The sequence below is a fragment of the Ranitomeya imitator genome, chromosome 7 (assembly GCF_032444005.1).
Source record: "Ranitomeya imitator isolate aRanImi1 chromosome 7, aRanImi1.pri, whole genome shotgun sequence".
NCBI lineage: Eukaryota > Metazoa > Chordata > Amphibia > Anura > Dendrobatidae > Ranitomeya > Ranitomeya imitator.
The window spans coordinates 88,299,165-88,318,517 of NC_091288.1; the positions used below are offsets into that span (position 1 = coordinate 88,299,165).

The 19,353-nt window shown below is 44.3% G+C and overlaps 1 protein-coding gene across 2 annotated transcripts in view; it reads left to right on the forward strand.

Moving 5' to 3' along the window:
- HYCC2 (hyccin PI4KA lipid kinase complex subunit 2) overlaps nt 1-19,353 on the forward strand; it is a 78,915-nt gene that overhangs the window by 3,831 nt on the left and 55,731 nt on the right. For both annotated transcript variants that reach the window (XM_069733605.1, XM_069733604.1), the window contains exon 2: nt 966-1,007. The gene's annotated coding sequence lies outside the window, so the exon portion shown is untranslated. The remainder of the gene's footprint in view (nt 1-965; nt 1,008-19,353) is intronic.

Below are 19,353 nucleotides of genomic sequence, written 5' to 3' on the forward strand. Positions count from 1 at the left end.
GTGATAAGATGCACCTATTTTATTAAGTGCTGTGCACCGCTTAATGAATTGGGCGCATCTGACACCAGCGAGTCCATCAGTAATCGTGGCGTGCACAATGCCAGTCTTAATGAATTGGGCGCATCTGACACCAGCGAGTCCATCAGTAATCGTGGCGTGCACAATGCCAGTCTTAATGAATTGGGCGCATCTGACACCAGCGAGTCCATCAGTAATCGTGGCGTGCACAATGCCAGTCTTAATGAATTGGGCGCATCTGACACCAGCGAGTCCATCAGTAATCGTGGCGTGCACAATGCCAGTCTTAATGAATTGGGCGCATCTGACACCAGCGAGTCCATCAGTAATCGTGGCGTGCACAATGCCAGTCTTAATGAATTGGGCGCATCTGACACCAGCGAGTCCATCAGTAATCGTGGCGTGCACAATGCCAGTCTTAATGAATTGGGCGCATCTGACACCAGCGAGTCCATCAGTAATCGTGGCGTGCACAATGCCAGTCTTAATGAATTGGGCGCATCTGACACCAGCTTAATGAATTGGGCCTATAGTTTAACGATCCATTGGGGGCCATAGAAAGGGAAGACTAGTCCAGCGCTGCCCCCGGCCGACTTCTCCACTCACCGCTCTAGGTGATTGACAGTTCTCTCCTGTATGTGTACATGGGAAACGACCTGTCAGTCACCTAAAGCCAAGTGAGAGAGGGTTACTTTACTGAAAGCGATGTTTTATCTGAAGCACTGGCGCATTATATACCTAGCTGCAGCCAGCGACTGATCGTTCCCCCATGGTTTGGGCAACATGTATTGACTTACAAGTTCTACATGATTCCATACAAAGAGCCTCGCAATGCTCCACTGCCCACCGAGTTTCACAACTGGACAATGCTGGAAATAAACCTGAATATGTGCAATGAAGTTTTCCCAATAAAGTAAATAACTTGTATCCATTGTATCTTTCACCAGATGCTGTGACCGCCCACAATGCTCCACAGTTTACACTGAAAAGTGAGTTGTCGCTCTTTAATTTTCACTTAAATATTTTGTTGTTGTGTCACCAGTTTGTGTATTCTCAGCTCTGGAGATATTCTAATTATTTCTTTATATAGCGCCATTAATTCCATGGTGCGGTCACGAGAAGGGGTTACATCCAAAAGATACTGAGTCAGTGGAAGTATTGGTGTGATTGTGGACCGTCCTCGGCTTTAGAGAAGACATTTCTGCTTCCGCCTGGCTTGGATCTAGCACTCAGCAGTTCTGATGGCAGAAGTCTCGATAGTTCATAGAACATGTAGGGTTCAGGGCACATCTGTATCGCCAGGACACAGGGCCTTCTGGTAAAAGAGAAAACATCTTACATTCCTGCGTAAATATCTGGCTACAGCAGAAAGGTATCAAACAGCGCCACATCTGTGCACAGGTTGTGTTCGGTATTGCAATCTAATCCCATGCACTTTATTAGCTCTGAGCTGCAACAGAGCAAAAAGATAGTTGTGACGCTCTACAGAAGAAGTGGATGTTTTGGTGTTTCTTTTTATCCTCTCTTTCAAAAAAAATTATTTAGAAGTGAAAACCTATGTTACCAGTTTGTCACTGGCACAAAAGGCTGATAGCAAAACTGAGCAATGCTGATATATTGGTGAAGAAAGTAGAAATACTAGCCAAACTGTGCTTGGAAACAATCCATATTCACCGCTCTTTAAACACCCATTAGAAGCCTAGTTCTTAAGGATTTATTCAATTTAATTGCATGTATTTAACTTTTGCAGTTGAGTCTCCTGAAAATTGTTTGCACCATTTGGCTTTTACAGGCTCTTTGTTTTCCTAGAATTTGCTGAATGCAAAATGAATGAACTGAGAATCTATCAGTAAGCTTCTTCAGAATGAGAGTTTCTAACTCCTTTATCTGTTTTTCTGAGCTACTGACAGTTATGACCACATCATAGTTTAGCTCAATGTCAATATAGTCTGAGGTCATGAACACAGAAGAGCTCAGAAAAACAGGCAAAAGCGTTACAAAACTCACAACTTACTGAACGTTTCTCAGTTAACTCCTTTTGTAGAGATCCAAGTGCGAAAATTATTTATAGCCCCATATATGTAAAGAAACAAGAGACGGAACCCTTAGGGTTTTTATTTTTAACTCTGTATTCTCCGTTTCTAGATATTGGAGCAGTATAGCGAACAGTAGTGCATGTGGATGGGGATCATTCTCGCTATTAGTAGGATGTGTTTTCTGGGGGTCAGTGTAATGGCTGGATCATCGGGTTGTAGGTAGATGATGCCATCGCTCTCACTGGGCAGTGTAGCACACCGTGAGATAATGGTGCTGCCAGTGCACTCGGTTGTCCTCCCTTCCACATGGGGAGCAGTCAGGCGTCCATTGCTGCTGTGACTGCACCCTGTTATTGTGATATGTCGTGACAGTCCCATCCTTGTGTTCGGGTAGTCCCCGATCCCATTGTGCACGTCCTGTAATAACATGGTAGCCGCACTTTTTACCATCTGTATTGTGTCTGGTTATGGATCCGACGGCCTTGGCGATGATCCTGTCATACGGATGCAGGTAGAAATGTCAGCTGCACTTGGGTTTATTGCTCGGGGCATTTCTGCACTCATCTGTGAATGAGCAGTGTGTGACTGCTTCCTTGTGACGCGCAGGAACATTCAATATATCAGTTTGTTTAAGGCAGGCTGGCATGTTTGTAGATCCTCCCATGGCACACATCCAGCATTACCATGAGCGGACATCCCCAGAGCGCTGCTGAACAAGGCTTGCTTTCATGTGCTCTCACCGCTCAGCTTCGCTTTCCTATATGGTGGTGAGATGTCTAGAAAGCCGGCACTGTTATGTATAGTCTGTGATGTCCAGGTATTCGGACTGATGGAGCTTGTGTCCCCAGGACCATGTCGCCGCTATACCCATCCACTGCTCGGGTATTAATGGGTTACATTTTTTCCCCCAATAATTTCCTTCTTCATCCTGTGATCCTCTGTATACTGCTGACTGCATAATGAGCTAACTAAGAATCCTTCAGTAAGCTTGTTTTCAGAGTGTGAGCACATGACGTCTTTTGCAGGTGGGCGAACCCACCAAGCTTTCCAAGAGGAAGACGCTTCAGGAAATGGCTACTTTTTGTAATCTTTTGTGGTTTCTAGAACTTTTTTTCCCCAGAGGTGTTTTCTTTATATGTTTTTTCCAGCTTTTTTTGGTGTCTTTTTGTGTTGTTGTTTTTAACTGCAGTCAACAATAGAGAAACCATTATCGCTTCGGGAGCCACATCCTGACTAGACTTGTCCAGCATCTGTCAATACACTTGCATTGAGGCCACGCACATCTAGTCAGCCTGTGACCGCATGTATGTAAATCGCGTACACTCCCAGCGCCGGTGTCTGAGAACCCTCACAGCACACAGTGCCCTTGATATGGAGATTCACAAGTCTGCAGTCACACACAGTAACTGCAGACTTGTAGCCTGAAGCCGGCCAACACTTTTGAAGGATGCGCAAACTACTGAGCGTATGAAGAGCAAGTCGTTTTTACACAGAAATGCATGTGTCCCTCCTTTTCAACATATAGCGCCTATTCAGGCAAAATTTAGAGCAGTATCCACCTGAAAAAGACATTGCGTGGTGCACATATCCTTAGAGAGTAGATAACTTTTCTTTTCAGACATCTGAGCTCCTCTTTGCTGATTTATTGCCACAACGTTCAGCTCGACTTTCAAGCCGAGAAGAGCAAAGATGAGTTATGAACTCATCCATTAAAATGAGCTCACTGACGGATTCTCAGTTACCTCCTACTCTGCAGTGAATAATAGACGATGCAAGACTGAGGCTATAGAAGGCAAAGTTTTTAATGGAAGATGATTGTCTAAAATACATGCATCTAAGTAAGAAAAAAAGCTCTTGAAGGTGTTCATATCTTTTTGTGACTTCTTAACCCAACAAGGCAAATATCTTTTGTATTATTATTATTTTAATGTATATATTGTGTATACATCAGAATAGCGCCCCGTTGGTCCACGGGTTGTGTCTGGTATTGCATCCCCGTTCAAGTGATTGGATATGTTCTGCTTTGTCAAATACAGCCAATAAATACAAGTAAGGGCTTGTGCAGACGGCTGTATCGGTCTACGTGCGATCTGATAAAACATCGTACTCAGGCCAATGTTAGTCTATGGGGTGATTCACACAAGTTTGATCTGATATTCGCGTGGCACTTGTCCATACAAGTTAAAGAGTGCATAAAATCATCGATCTGCACTCAGATAACATCTGAGTGCAGTCCTATTTCCTTGCAATGACACAGTGGAGAAGATGGAGACATTTTGTTCTTCATCTCAGTGTGCTACTATTCTCTCATCCGTGAGAATCTGATCACACTATTGCAACTTCCATCAAGCGCTGATCAGAGTTTAATTTGCATAATCGGCCTGATTCTCTCAGATGATGGCATCTACAGACATCAGCACGAGCCCTTACTCTGTTCCTAGGATACAACAGAATCTTTTTTTCTAATCCTGGATGACCTGTTTTTGTAACAGATTCCTTTAAAAGTGGTGGGATCCTTTGATATTTGCAGCGGAGATTCCCTTTTGGCTTTCCTATAAAGTGGGACAGACATAAGTGTAGGTATTGTTGGGGAACAGAAAGCAGGAGATCCCTATGTTATATACAGTATGTCTTTCTTCTACTATTTGGCTATTGTGACATGTACAGTATGTTTTAATACCTGCAACCTAAAGAAACTACACTCAGTGGACTTCTGACCATAATGTAGCCTGTGGCCATAAATCAGCAGAGAGGAGCTCAGAAAAAGGCAGGCAAGAGTCTCAAGTTTCCTGTTAGGTGATGTGCACACTGCGTCTTTTTGACGCCAGCATACCTGCATAGCCTTTGAAGCGGAAGATGCTTTGGGGAAACTCCAGCATCTTCTATCACATCTTTTTATTTGTTTTTACCGCCATTATGTCTTTTTTTTTTAACTTTTAAATTCTTTATATGAGGTAGTGGCAGTTCGCTCTGCACAATTGTGCTTCAGAGTGAACTGTCAATCAACGTTGTGGGGCGTGCTTACAGGTCCCGCTCACAGTATAGTGAGCGATGATTGCATCCACTCTGTGCATGCCACAGGACTGAATGCTGACCGTTGAAGCTGCGGGGCACCATTGTAACATTATTTACCTGCAGATTAACCCTATACCTGCAGGTAAATGGCGTTTAACGTCAAAGAGCACTTGTAAGCCTGTAAAAGTAAAATCTTTAATGAAACACAATTGCAAAAAAAGATTTTCACTCCAAAATACAAGTATTTGAACAAAAAATAAATACCGTAAATGTCCTAAAAGGTGGACGACCCCTTTAGCTTAGATTACAGCAAGCAATAGACAGTGCAATGCAGAGGCTATAGAAGGCAAACGGTGCAAACATTGTAGTGAAACCGATCTGTATGCAGGAAATGTCAAATAAAAATGTCCATAGCCATTACATCCTCCATGTGAGGTTTCATTTCTATTGTAGATTTTCAGGTGAGGGATTTACACCATAAATATGCATGTAGTCCGCTATAGCATTTCCTTATTTTAGCCATGGAAGGGGGGAAAAATGTAATTTTCCTAATTTGAACATTGTGAGTTTTTTTATTTTCATTACTTACATTTTAAGTCCTTAAGCTAAAATAGTTGCGTTTTTCCCCCTTTTTAGGGAATAATAAATGAGTTTCCATTTTAAGACTACTATACAGTAGCTGCCCATTGTGTAAGCAGAAGTGGCCTGATATGGTGTCTTGGGTCTTTCTTCTTCCCAGACCTCTGTGCAATGTTATCAGCAGTCGCACCTTGCAATCTTTCCAGACAGGTTTAGGTTTCAGTCGTCTGTGTTGGGAGGTGACGGCACAGCCGCGGTGATAAATGAAGCCACAGAGGAAGAATATATGGAGCGCTCACAAGGGTACTTGGACTCCGGCCACATCTCTGCAGCGTGTTCATGTTCATCACCCTGAGCCATTATTGATCGTTGTCATTGTGAAACAAGCTGGGTTCGGCGCGGGATCCCCAGGCGGATTCACATTTATTTAGTGTAGATTTCATTTATATGTTTTCTGATATAGAACTGTGAAATGGTGCAATGTTTTGTGCCTAAACCCTTGGGAGCGATGGAGTGACGATCAAGCAGGCATGCATAAATATTATTCTCTCCTGCGGCATGCACCGAGTACGGGCACAGCGCACACGGATCAGTGTATTTGTGCATCGCTGTTAATACACTTCCATAAAATGTGACCAAGATTGTTCCTTTAAAGGGTCATACAAGAAATTACAAATGAATGCCTTTTTCTGGCAAATCCATTGACGGTGGTTGGAGTGGGGGCCGAATCTGTGCACCTCTAGGGAGTTTGAGTAATCAGTGGGGTCTCTGGACCTGGACCCCAAAAAATCTCAATCGCTTGCATTTAAAATGACCATAAACTATATATATATTTAAATGATGTAGGTTTATTTTCTCTTTAAAGCTCCCAGTGGTTCACATGATCTCCTCTTAGTTGCTTTGATCTTAAAGGGGTTCTTAATCACTATTTTTCTCCCATGTAAAATAACATGTAAACTCGCCTCTGATGTCGGTGCCTGGTCTCCCGGGGCTCTTGTGACATTGGCTGCAGAGCTTGCGTGACATATCAGTCAGCAGCTGCTTACAAATGGAGGCGGTCAGAGCAGCAGCAGCCCTCATGTCTTCTGGATGTGAGAGGGAAGCGGCTGCTGACTGGCTGCAGCGCTTGCATGGCACCAATGACATGTGAGTTCTGGAATCCCTGGAATGGCGCCCGCACTGGGGTGAGTATAGCTGCTATTATTTTACATGGGTTACTGATTGATTAAAGGTACCTTCACACTAAACGATATCGCTAGCGATCCGTGACGTTGCAGCGTCCTCGCTAGCGATATCGTTCAGTGTGACACCCAGCAGCGATCAGAATCCTGCTGTGATGTCGTTGGTCGGGGCTAGAAGGCCAGAACTTTATTTGGTCGCTGGATCTCCCGCTGATATCCCTGAATCGGCGTGTGTGACACCGATTCAGCGATGTCTTCGCTGGTAACCAGGGTAAACATCGGGTTACTAAGCGCAGGGCCGCGCTTAGTAACCCGATGTTTACCCTGGTTACCATCCTAAAAGTAAAAAAACAAACGCTTCATACTTACACTCACTCACTGTGAGCACAGCGGCCGGAAAGCAGAGCGGTGACGTCACCGCTCTGCTTTCCGGCCGCTGTGCTCACAGCCAGTACAGAGAAGCAGAGCGCCGGGGACAGACAGCGGTAGGTAAGTATGTAGCGTTTGTTTTTTTTACTTTTAGGATGGTATCCAGGGTAAACATCGGGTTACTAAGCGCGGCCCTGTGCTTAGTAACCCGATGTTTACCCTGGTTACCGGCATCGTTGGTCGCTGGAGAGCGGTCTGTGTGACAGCTCTCCAGCGACCAAACAGCGACGCTGCAGCGATCCGGATCGTTGTCGGTATCGCTGCAGCGTCGCTTAGTGTGAAGGTACCTTAAGAGTTGTCAGAGTAGTGGTCTACCCTTTTTAAAGGAAACGAGCCACTTTGTGGATTTGTTTCTTCTACTTAAATGTTTGTATTTATTGGACTTAAATACAAGAAAAAAAAATATATTTTTGGGGTTTCATTGGAGAAAAAAGCCCAAATGATGTCCATATCCTTTTGTTGGATTATCCACATTAAAGAAAAAAAAATCCTAAAATAATAAACTGTGTTTATATAATAAAAATCCAACAGCTCTACACATCGTCAATAATCTGCAACTGATGTGTGTGTGTGTGTGTTTTAAAGAATTGGCTGATTTTTGTTTTGTTGTTTTTTTTTTTTTTTTTTCCTGAAATGGACAATTGTGCCCAAGTGAAACGAGGGATACTCAGTTGTCGCCATTAGCATTGCTATTTAAGGAAGTGGCAGAACACATCTTTCTTCAGTGAAATAATAGCTATTGATCTTCCTTGAGTTGGGATTGAAGAGCACTTCATTGTGAAAGTCCTCATTATCTAATTACTATAGATTGAGATCCACCAAGTAGGTTTTTCATCTTTTGTGCCATTGCTGGAGGAATCCAGGTTTGCTGCAATGTCTAGTAAGGATCTGCGGCAATGGTGTAGTCTTAGGATACATTTCGGTGTTCCGGCTTTTGATGCCACAGCCCAAAATTATGAACATGGATTAAAAAACTCCACTGAAAAATATGTATGAACATCCCCTTAGCTTCTCTCTGCTATTTTTGCAGTGTGATTTTTTTTGCCCACTGGGGTATACAGGTAGAATGCAGTGGTTGTATGTCTCTTACATCCATGTTCTTTGCTGTGATTTTGTCTTTGTAAAGCATGGAGGCTTAGCATTCAGCATTAGAAGGACTGTATACTAAGTCAGCATTTGACTGAGCCGAGCTTCAGCAGTTCTTGCCAATTCTTCCATTTTCATAATACAAAAGATGAGATAATACACTGCGTGTATTAATCACTGCAGATATTGTCTGGTGCTGATACATTCTGTCTCCTCTTCAGTTATATTTATATTCCAAATAATATGACCAAGTAAAGCCGCAGTCATGGCTGCAGGAAACGATTACCAGCTTTTACTGCAATGAATGGGTTTGGGGCGGATTCCACCATTAATAAGCTGATCAGAGTATTTTGCTGTTGGGTTCTGCAGAGATCTACCGTCAGTTGCAGTTTGCCTGCAGTGCCTCCACAGGGGAAATGAAGTATTGCACAGTTCCCACTGTGATCCCTAGGGTGCCAGCATAATATAGGGATGTGTCAGTACTTCTGTCTGTAAAGTGCTCTTTGGGGTCACTTTCCTATCTAGCTAAAAGTAGAGAATCTACTTGCAGAATATTTGAAGATGGAATTTATGACGCAGACAACCCTATTAATATTTCCTTGGTGTTCTGCATGTCCTGTAACTTTTGGAATCCTTCCAGTGACATAATGTATTAAATAGATTTACTACAAATCGTGTTACAGGATTCAGTCCTGCATCCAGGTCAGTGATTTGTGGGGGTCTGACGGGAGCCCTGTGAGCTGCCTTTAACGTGGCGGCCTCCCTGGCTCTGCTTTTGATTAGCCGTCCTGGCGTGACATCACCTGTGCATCACACTTTAACAATGATGTCACATTAGGCTGGCCAATCAAAAGAAGGGAAGTGGCGGCTACCAGGGCTCCCGTCTGATGGCCACAGGTTACTGACCGGGCTCCTGCAAATCCATTCACACACCCGAATGTTAAATGAAAATGATAAAGTGGGTGTGGATCATGCCCAGAATGGGCTCTTGTGGGTATATGGCCGTGCCACAGTGGTATGTTTCTGTAGAAGGTGGAGGTAAAAACCTTAATGTTCAGTTTTGAGAAGTTGTTCTAGAACAGGGAGAACACTTTTTAAGCGGGACCAGTAAACAGTGTACAGTTTTTGCTCTTATTATCCCCGCTGCCCCCCTGATTTACCATTTTTCTTTTTTTCTATATCTGCCATACAGTTTCAGAGATATGGGGCTTTATTTAGTACTAATCTCTATGGACTTTACAATGGGGGGATGCTCATGGGGTAATTATGCAGAACAGCCTAAATACACGCCCCCAGAGAACCAGGTGAGACACGCCCCCTTGGTAAAGACCATAATAAATTGTCACTGTACGGAGGATTTAAAAAATAAAAAGAAATGGAATACTCAGGCGAGCATCAAGAATAATATAAGTGCAAGAAGTGTCCACTTCTGACCTGGTGCCAGGTCCTCTATAAAGGGTTGTTCTCCTCTCAGCCTCTCCCTGCCAGGCTGTGACCACGGGAGCTGGACCCTCAGGAACAGCCGACAGTGGCAGAGCTGAGAGGCTTCCATAACTCTATTCCTATGGTGTTAACGGAATCGGAGTCGTCCAGCCTCTGTGGTTGGAGCCTGAATGGAGTTATTTCCAGCTCCACCATAAAATTCCCTTATTTATAAGTTTAGGAGAAAACTGTCCATTTTCATATTTTCTAATTTGTTTTTGTTTTTTGTATTGTTGATTTGTGTACAAATAATATGTACGGTAAATAAAGGCTCTAAAGCCCTCTTCACATTATCCCTGCTCTTACTTTGTTCTTCATTCTTCTTCTTCACCATTTGTCCTTCATTCTTTTACACTGAATGGGGTTTTATACCACTATACCAATAATGCTTTATACAAGAATTTTATTTTGTTAACCTCACTAACTCTCAGCTGAGTTCTTCAGTGTCCAGAACAATTGCTCTCTTGTCCCACCAGCCGCCGTGGCGTGCATGTATAGGAGCCTCTGTATGTGAGACTGAGTGTTCCTCAGCGTTATCTGGAAGGATGGCTGTCTACACATTATATCAGGACACTGCGGGGGAAATGTAGTACTATTATTTGCGTTACATGCCAACATGACCCTGCACCACTGTGTAGATGTTCCACTATATGAGGATATTCATAGATCCAGGTTTCCTTTCTTTCCTGGATACTACCAGTACCTATTATAACCTATGGTGCGACTCACGTGTCCTTGTGCAAAACACAGAGACTTGTCCGTTTTTTTCTGAGCGCACAGATGACGAGGGCCAATACAAGTCTAGGGGTCCGTGAAAAACACATGCTCTTATACATATTTAACATTGCAAATTATGAGAAGATTTGTCATTTTTCTTTTTATCCGTCCATGAAAAACACTGATGGTAAAAACAAACAGATGGATGACACACAACACTGATGAGACACAACTGGTGACACCGGTAACATTTTTTCATAGACTTGTTTAAAAACAGTTGTGTGACTGAGGCCTAAAGGAAAACATGGAACACGTTAATGGGTCAAAGACAGGAGACCCTTTTGGCTTTGCCTACAGAAGGGAGTGGGCTTTTACTCTCAGACTTGCATATTTCCTAACTGGGCATTTAGACAAAAAAAATTTTTCTCCTGAGACAGTCCTATGAGCTTGACTGGTTTTCAAAGAGGAGCTGTCAGCGGGTAAAAACAGAGCAGTATGTGCACTCATTTTGTTCTTCCACCCCTGATATGCAATTTTTTTTTGTAATTTAAAATTCACTAGTTCCAGGGATCTGAGAACTTTTTGTTTAGTGGATTTACTTTGCAAATTTTTCTGATCTCTATCCAGGGGACTTTGCTCCTAGGGTCCTGTGGGGGCGTTGCTCCTAGGGTCCTGTGGGGGCGTTGCTCCTAGGGTCCTCTGGGAGGCGTTGCTCCTAGGGTCCTGTGGGGGCGTTGCTCCTAGGGTCCTGTGGGGGCGTTGCTCCTAGGGTCCTGTGGGGGCGTTGCTCCTAGGGTCCTGTGGGGGCGTTGCTCCTAGGGTCCTGTGGGGGCGTTGCTCCTAGGGTCCTGTGGGGGCGTTGCTCCTAGGGTCCTGTGGGGGCGTTGCTCCTAGGGTCCTGTGGGGGCGTTGCTCCTAGGGTCCTGTGGGGGCGTTGCTCCTAGGGTCCTGTGGGGGCGTTGCTCCTAGGGTCCTCTGGGAGGCGTTGCTCCTAGGGTCCTCTGGGAGGCGTTGCTCCTAGGGTCCTCTGGGAGGCGTTGCTCCTAGGGTCCTGTGGGGGCGTTGCTCCTAGGGTCCTGTGGGGGCGTTGCTCCTAGGGTCCTCTGGGAGGCGTTGCTCCTAGGGTCCTGTGGGGGCGTTGCTCCTAGGGTCCTGTGGGGGCGTTGCTCCTAGGGTCCTGTGGGGGCGTTGCTCCTAGGGTCCTCTGGGAGGCGTTGCTCCTAGGGTCCTCTGGGAGGCGTTGCTCCTAGGGTCCTGTGGGGGCGTTGCTCCTAGGGTCCTGTGGGGGCGTTGCTCCTAGGGTCCTGTGGGGGCGTTGCTCCTAGGGTCCTCTGGGAGGCGTTGCTCCTAGGGTCCTCTGGGAGGCGTTGCTCCTAGGGTCCTGTGGGGGCGTTGCTCCTAGGGTCCTGTGGGGGCGTTGCTCCTAGGGTCCTGTGGGGGCGTTGCTCCTAGGGTCCTCTGGGAGGCGTTGCTCCTAGGGTCCTGTGGGGGCGTTGCTCCTAGGGTCCTGTGGGGGCGTTGCTCCTAGGGTCCTGTGGGGGCGTTGCTCCTAGGGTCCTCTGGGAGGCGTTGCTCCTAGGGTCCTCTGGGAGGCGTTGCTCCTAGGGTCCTGTGGGGGCGTTGCTCCTAGGGTCCTGTGGGGGCGTTGCTCCTAGGGTCCTGTGGGGGCGTTGCTCCTAGGGTCCTCTGGGAGGCGTTGCTCCTAGGGTCCTGTGGGGGCGTTGCTCCTAGGGTCCTGTGGGGGCGTTGCTCCTAGGGTCCTGTGGGGGCGTTGCTCCTAGGGTCCTGTGGGGGCGTTGCTCCTAGGGTCCTGTGGGGGCGTTGCTCCTAGGGTCCTGTGGGGGCGTTGCTCCTAGGGTCCCTCTGGGGGGCGTTACTGCTTTACATTATGACTCGGTGAGCAGCGCCCCTTCTGGAAAGCACATAAAAATTTCCATATTGTGTGCACAAACTGTAAAAAAAAGTTTTTTGTTTTTTTTCATTTTTTTTTTTTTTATTATTATAATTGGTCATACACATGCATACATACATCATCTATGATTTATTTATTATTTTTGGGGGATACACGCAGGTTTGACGGTTCCAAGTCTTGCAGGGCTAAGGGAGCTATGGGATTATTATGTATAATTAGGCAACATTGTAATGCTGGCTTTTGGAAAATTTGAGTATGATTCCTTGTGGGGGCTGTAATGGCAGCTGTACCACCCAGCTTTCTCCAAGACTAATATTTTTGTCCGGTGCAGTTTTCATTCTCCATCTTATTCCCTATGTTTTAGTTTTCTGTGGTGGTAATATGGAATAGTATGTGGTCCCTTGTGTTACAGACTACATAGATACTTTTCTCATAAATATGTTGATGACATGCAGGCCTATGGATGAACGTCTTTGTCTTGTACATGTGTATATGGCAGATGTTTCTAACACTCAGATGCTGGTGGAGCCTGCAGATTGCCGGTGTAGAGTGTATAGTCGCCTCATGAGCCGATGCTGCAATAAGTGCAATTTCTGACTGCATTCATGCCGATATAAACCCCCGTGCATCATGCCGTAAGAGGCAGCGGTGATTCCTGTACTGATCATTCAATGTACAGTATTAAACAAGAGTTCTGCTACAGAAGCCTCCATGATATATTGTACGGAGATGCAATATACATGTGTTTTAGGGCACTTTTTTTTTAATGGCCAGCATGAATCAGACACTGGACGTATGATTTCCGCCATATATGTTTAACTCTGAAATGCTGCGGTGTGTCCGAGAACTAGTCACTGGGACAGAACTCATGGGAGACTCATCGGGTCCCCTCTGGCTTTTCCCTACCCGTCACCCTGGAGTACTGGGTGTCTCCCTATACACATACGGAGAGGCTTGTCACTCAAGGGCATGCAGATACACCATTAATGTCTGTTGAGTTAACCCCCTTTACTGCCTCTGTGATGACACTTGTGTATTTACTTTGAAAATTCATATCGGAGTAGCTGTATAATTGTTCCCAAACTAAGCCTTTTATGGACCTATTTCTGGCTGGACTCATAAAATATTCATTGTATTTTCAATTAGGAAAAAAAAAAATTCAATTTAGTGACTTTAGGTTTGATCTGATTAAGCTGGTGTACTTACTTTGAAAATGTAAGACATCTGTTTTTAAATGGTTATTCCCATCTTTAGAAGTTATCAATCCATAGAATGCTGATTGGTGGGCATCTGACTGCAGGAACCCACCCCAATCCCAAGGGGGCCCTGAAATGCCTCATCTTAAAACAGCGGTGATGCATAACTGCTCTATTCAGTCTTTACAGGATTGGCAAAAATGGCAAAGTTCACCCCTTGTGTTTTGTTTGTTTATGAGCAGCCTCTCTAGAGAATGAATGCAGGGAAAGGTGTGCATGTTCGGTCTCTGCTCCAGTCTATGCGGAGTGCAGTATACTATATGGAGGACTAAGGGGAGTGCATTATACTGTGTAGACAGCTATGTAGGGGCTATGATAATATTTGGAGGGCTGTGTGAGAGCCTTTATACTGTATGCAAACAATTATACAGTGTGAAGGTTTGTGTGGGGGGCATAATATATTGTGTGGAGAGTTGTGGGGCCATTCTACTGTATGTAGGCCCATTATTCTACATGGAGGGTCATGGTTGGGGGATCATACTGTGTTGAGGGTTACCATACTTTTCTGGTGGATGTTGAGGGGTGGGGTACAATAAGGCCATCATACTGTGTGGGGGTACTCTAGAGAAATTCACTGTGTGGTATCTAGTAGTATTTGTTGGGCACTTTTGCAATGAAAGGGGACTCGAGGGCTTCAGTCTGTGGAAAATGACTTTGTAAAGGCGGCAAAGTTGTGATATGCTCTTCTGTGGCCCTGCTTATTATTATTTTTACTTTTCTTCTTTTTTTGAGGTGAGAGCAAATTGGATCTTCTGGCATGGGGCCCCGTGATTTCCATGTACGCCCCTGGTCCCCACCACTCACAAGTTATCGATCCTGTGGATTGGTGATGACTGCTAAGGATTGAAATAACTCTTTAATGTTTGCATTGTGAGACCTGCTGATAAACTCCCTCTAACAGACCCCAACAGTGCTGCTATTGTGTGAAGTGCTGATACGGTAACCTGCATACCTGTCGCTGTAAGCAGCAAGGTTCCAGACTGGTCCTTTGCATCTTTTTCTCCATGTATTTGTACTCCGAGAATCCCCCTGAGACAGGTTATCATCCAGCCTTCTCGTATTCTATATTTCAGATATGGTTTCTATATAAATCTTTATCCACAACATTTGCAATCTTCTCACCTGACTTAATTTGTTTATATTACCTTGTTTCTTTTAGGGCGCTGTTGCACAAAATATTTGTAGGTAAAATGCAACTTTTTTTTTTTTTTTTTGCTTCATAAAACACTGTGGTCAGATGCTAGCTGGAAGTTGTCATGGAGATATGAATGTTTTTTGTCTGTTATTTTTTAAATTTGCCATATTTAATTACAGTGGGTACGGAAAGTATTCAGACCCCTTTAAATTTTTCACTTTGTTTCATTGCAGCCTTTTGGTAAATTCAAAAAAGTTCATTTTTTTTCTCATTAATGTTCACTCTGCACCCCATCTTGACTGAAAAACAAACAGAAATGTAGTAATTTTTGCAAATTTATTATAGAAAAACTGAAATATTACATGGTCATAAGTATTCGGACCCTTTGCTCAGACACTCATATTTAAGTCACATGCTGTCCATTTCCTTGTGATCCTCCTTGAGATGGTTCTACTCCTTCATTAGAGTCCAGCTGTGTAATTAAACTGATCGGACTTGATTTGGAAAGGCACACACCTGCCTATATAAGACCGCACAGCTCACATTGCATGACAGACCAAATGAGAATCAGGAGGTCAAAGGAACTGGCCAAGGAGCTCAGAGACAGAATTGTGGCAAGGCACAGATCTGGCCAAGGGTACAACAGGTTCCTAAGGGCACAGTGGCCTCCATAATCCTTAAATGGAAGAAGTTTGGGACCACTAGGATTCTTACTCGCCCTGGCCGTTCAGCCAAACTGAGACCTCAGACTTGGCCAAAGGTTCACCTTCCCACAAGACAATGACCCAAAGCACACAACAAAAATAACAAAGCAGTGGCTTCAGAACAACTCTGTGTCCATTCTTGACTGGCCCAGCCAGAGCCCTGACCTAAACCCAATTGAGCATCTCTGGAGAGACCTGAAAATGGCTGTCCACCAACGTTCACCATCCAACCTGACGGAACTGGAGAGGATCTGCAAGGAAGAATGGCAGAGGATCCCCAAATCCACGTGTGAAAAACTTGTTGCATCAATCCCAAGAAGACTCATGGCTGTACTAGCTCAAAGGTGCTTCTACTCCATACTGAATACTTATTACCATGTGATATTTCAGTTTTTCTTTTTTAATAAATTTGCAAAAATTACTACATTTCATTTTTTTTTTCAGTCAAGATGGGGTGCAGAGTGTACAGTAATGAGAAAAAAATGACTTTTTTGTATTTACCAATTGGCTGCAATGAAACAGTGAAAAATGTAAAGGGGTCTGAATACTTTCCGTACCCACTGTATATTAGTTTTTTTTTTCTCTTTTAAATCTCCTTTCAAGTTGCCCCCCTGTCAACTAAAAGTACCGCCACATTAAGCGACGCTGCAGCGATATAGACAACGATGCCGATCGCTGCAGCTTCGCTGTTTAGTCGTTGTGTGGTCGCTGGAGAGCTGTCACACAGACAGCTCTCCAGCGACCACACAACGACTAAACAGCGACCAACGATGCCGAGGTCCCCGGGTAACCAGGGTAAACATCGGGTTACTAAGCGCAGGGCCGCGCTTAGTAACCCGATATTTACCCTGGTTACCTAAAAAAAAAAAAAACACTACATACTTACATTCCGGTGTCTGTCGCGTCCCTCGCCGTCAGCTTCCCGCACTGACTGTGAGTGCCGGCCGTAAAGCAGAGCACAGCTGAACCCGCCGATATTGGTGGATTCAGCCGACAGTGTAGTGTGTATGGGGCGCCGGCTGACTGATGGTCTGGAGAGATGTCAATCGCACATGTCAGATCCTGGACTGCTGATTAGATTGTTCTCCTGGAGTTAGGGAGTTAAGCCTCCGGCCAACTTGTCAGTCGCCTGCTTTCTCATAGAGAACATGGGAGTGCTTGGCCGAAAGAATGCTCCTATGTATGGGAGAAATGGCCGAGATGGCTGTCAGCTGAAGGATCGTCGGCCTACGGCGGTCTAATGTGCATGGCCAGCTTAAGGGCCATACATGTCTCAGCCAATAGCTATCATAACCTGTTGGCGGATCGCATCTCACCATCTGGTTTTTATAAAGGGTGAACTCCCACAAAGAAAACATTTCTGCAACTTGGAATCTATTCTATCTGACTGCGGTTGTTACTTTCCACTGATAATAATCCGCTGAAAATGTCCGACATGTGAACATACCTTAAGGGTAGGGCAAAACGCATTTTGCATTAATTCACAGCAAAAAAAATCTGCGATAAGAATCTCACAAGTCTGCAGCATGCTATGGATTTCAAAATAGGATGCGTGCCATTAAAGGGAACCTGTCCGCCATGCTGCCCAAACTACAGACCACATTAATCAGAGCGTGGCAGCACTATTACAGCCAGGTGTATGGGTTTTTTTTTTTCTGTCTCGGCATTTCAAAAAATAGGTAATTTAAAGATCCCTCGGGATCTTTACCCTGGGGAGGCTTGTCTGGAGCCACCCTGACCCAGCTTCTTTCCCGCACCGCTGCAGGTTATTGACAGGTCTTTCCTCTGGGTGTACATATAGGGAGAGACCTAGAAAAAATGAGCCAGAGTATAAATTGGTAAACTTGCAAGGTAAAGGGGCCACTAAACAGACAAAACCCAAGACATGATTCATGCTGCCCGTGGTTTTCAGCTGACAGGATCCCTCTCTTTCTGCAGCTTTTTCCCCTTTTGTGTGGATGCAGCTGAAATGTATTTTTCCTTAAATTGTCCTAGATTTCTGAGTCTACCTGTGACTTCAGAGTCCATGAAGGACAATCAGGTTGGTTAACCTTAGTTGCTGTGAGCAGATAATCCCTGTGATTCACACTTTGCCCTGCTTGTCCTTTTCTGAGCCCATGTGATGACATGTCATACTTGAAATTCCTTTGACAAAGCATTTCATACAAATGGTTCCGGCTCAACCTTTACTCCCAAGCCCATCTTTGTTTACTTACAGTGTTTGTCTAATATAAGCACCCGCTACCTAGATCGGAGATCCCTGGCGGGCAACCAGAAACACGTACATTAAAGAGTTCTCCTCTGCTAGGACAACCTGTCCTAAATATAACCGGGCCCCACTGAAGATAAAAACTGCATATACTCCCCTCCGAGAATGGCACGTTTCCAGCAATGCCGGCGCTGTGTCTTCCAGTACATGGGTACCATTGTTAGGCTGCAGCGCTCACGTAACATCAGTGGCCGCTAGCAAGCTGCAGCCCATCAGCGACATCACTGGAACCAGTGGATCCATCCAGGAGATAAATAACAGATCTCTCCCACTGCCGAGACTATTTGTAATATATCATTTTCTAATGATCTGGTTAAAATACAAGTAGAGAGAGTCTGAAAATTGTTTGCTACAGTTGTATCCATGCTCTCCTGCGAATTTCCGTGATTTAGTGGGCTGATATATTTTACCTGCACTGACACAGTTGCGTACCCATAAGAGCCTATTGTGCCCTAAATAGTAACACGGAGGACCGTAAAGACTAACGATAAGGCACAGAAGGATCCTCCAATCGCAAAATTGTGTCTAAAACGTATTGATTTTTTTATTAAACAATTGTTTAAAAACAAACAAACAAGTGCTTACCCATGTCAGGCGAAAGATTAGTGCTGCTGATGTGTTTAGCTCGCAGAGGTGTTTGTAGACCATCTTCTTAAATATTAAATTGGTAGTTTTCTGCCTCCAGGTATAACTAGTATTGGTCCCGTTTACTATAACCGCAAACAGATTTATTAAAAGTAGTGAAGCATTGAAGCGCTCGTGTTGCAGAACTTTTCCTGTGACGATCATAGTGCATTATAAAACATTAAGAAGCTATGCTTTCACATTGTAATTATTCATGAGGATGTCTTTCTACAAGCTCCCTAATATACATATTTGCAAGGCAGAGTATATAATAAATGAGTGGGTGCACTACATATTTTGTTTTTCTCATATATGCTTTTTTTTGGTGGCGGACCATACAGAGTGCCAATAACTATCTTGAGCATTGATGCAATGTGAACTGTTTACAAAGTTAAATGCACACGAGTCAATTAGACAATCCAGTATAATGTAACAAGGCAAAGTGGTAATGAATGAGAAATGACAAATAGTAAGCAGATTGTACCAGCACTACTGGCTGACATGATGGGATGAAAGAGGAGAAGGCCGTCTCTCTGGAGGATCGCCAAGTAAAGATGTATAAACCCTAGTGGGGGCTAGGAGAGGGGAAGCAGAACAATGAGATTTAGTCCCCGTTTCCGTAAGGAAGCCATGTTTTCACAAAAAAGGAAGGACTGTGGTTTTTCTAACTAAAGAACCAAGCACACAATATTTGCTGCACTTACCGGTACTTATCCACTCTAAGAAAGAAAGGAAAAACATTTTCAACTACCTGGGGAATTAATTTTTTATACCATTATAGGCTTTTTGGTAAGTTTTGATGTTGCAGATTTTCTGCATTCGTTATGTAAATTAGGTTACTTGTATTTTTGAGGGGGGTTTTTTGTGTGTGTCATGCGATAAACTGTTTTTTTTTTTTTTTTTTTTGTCA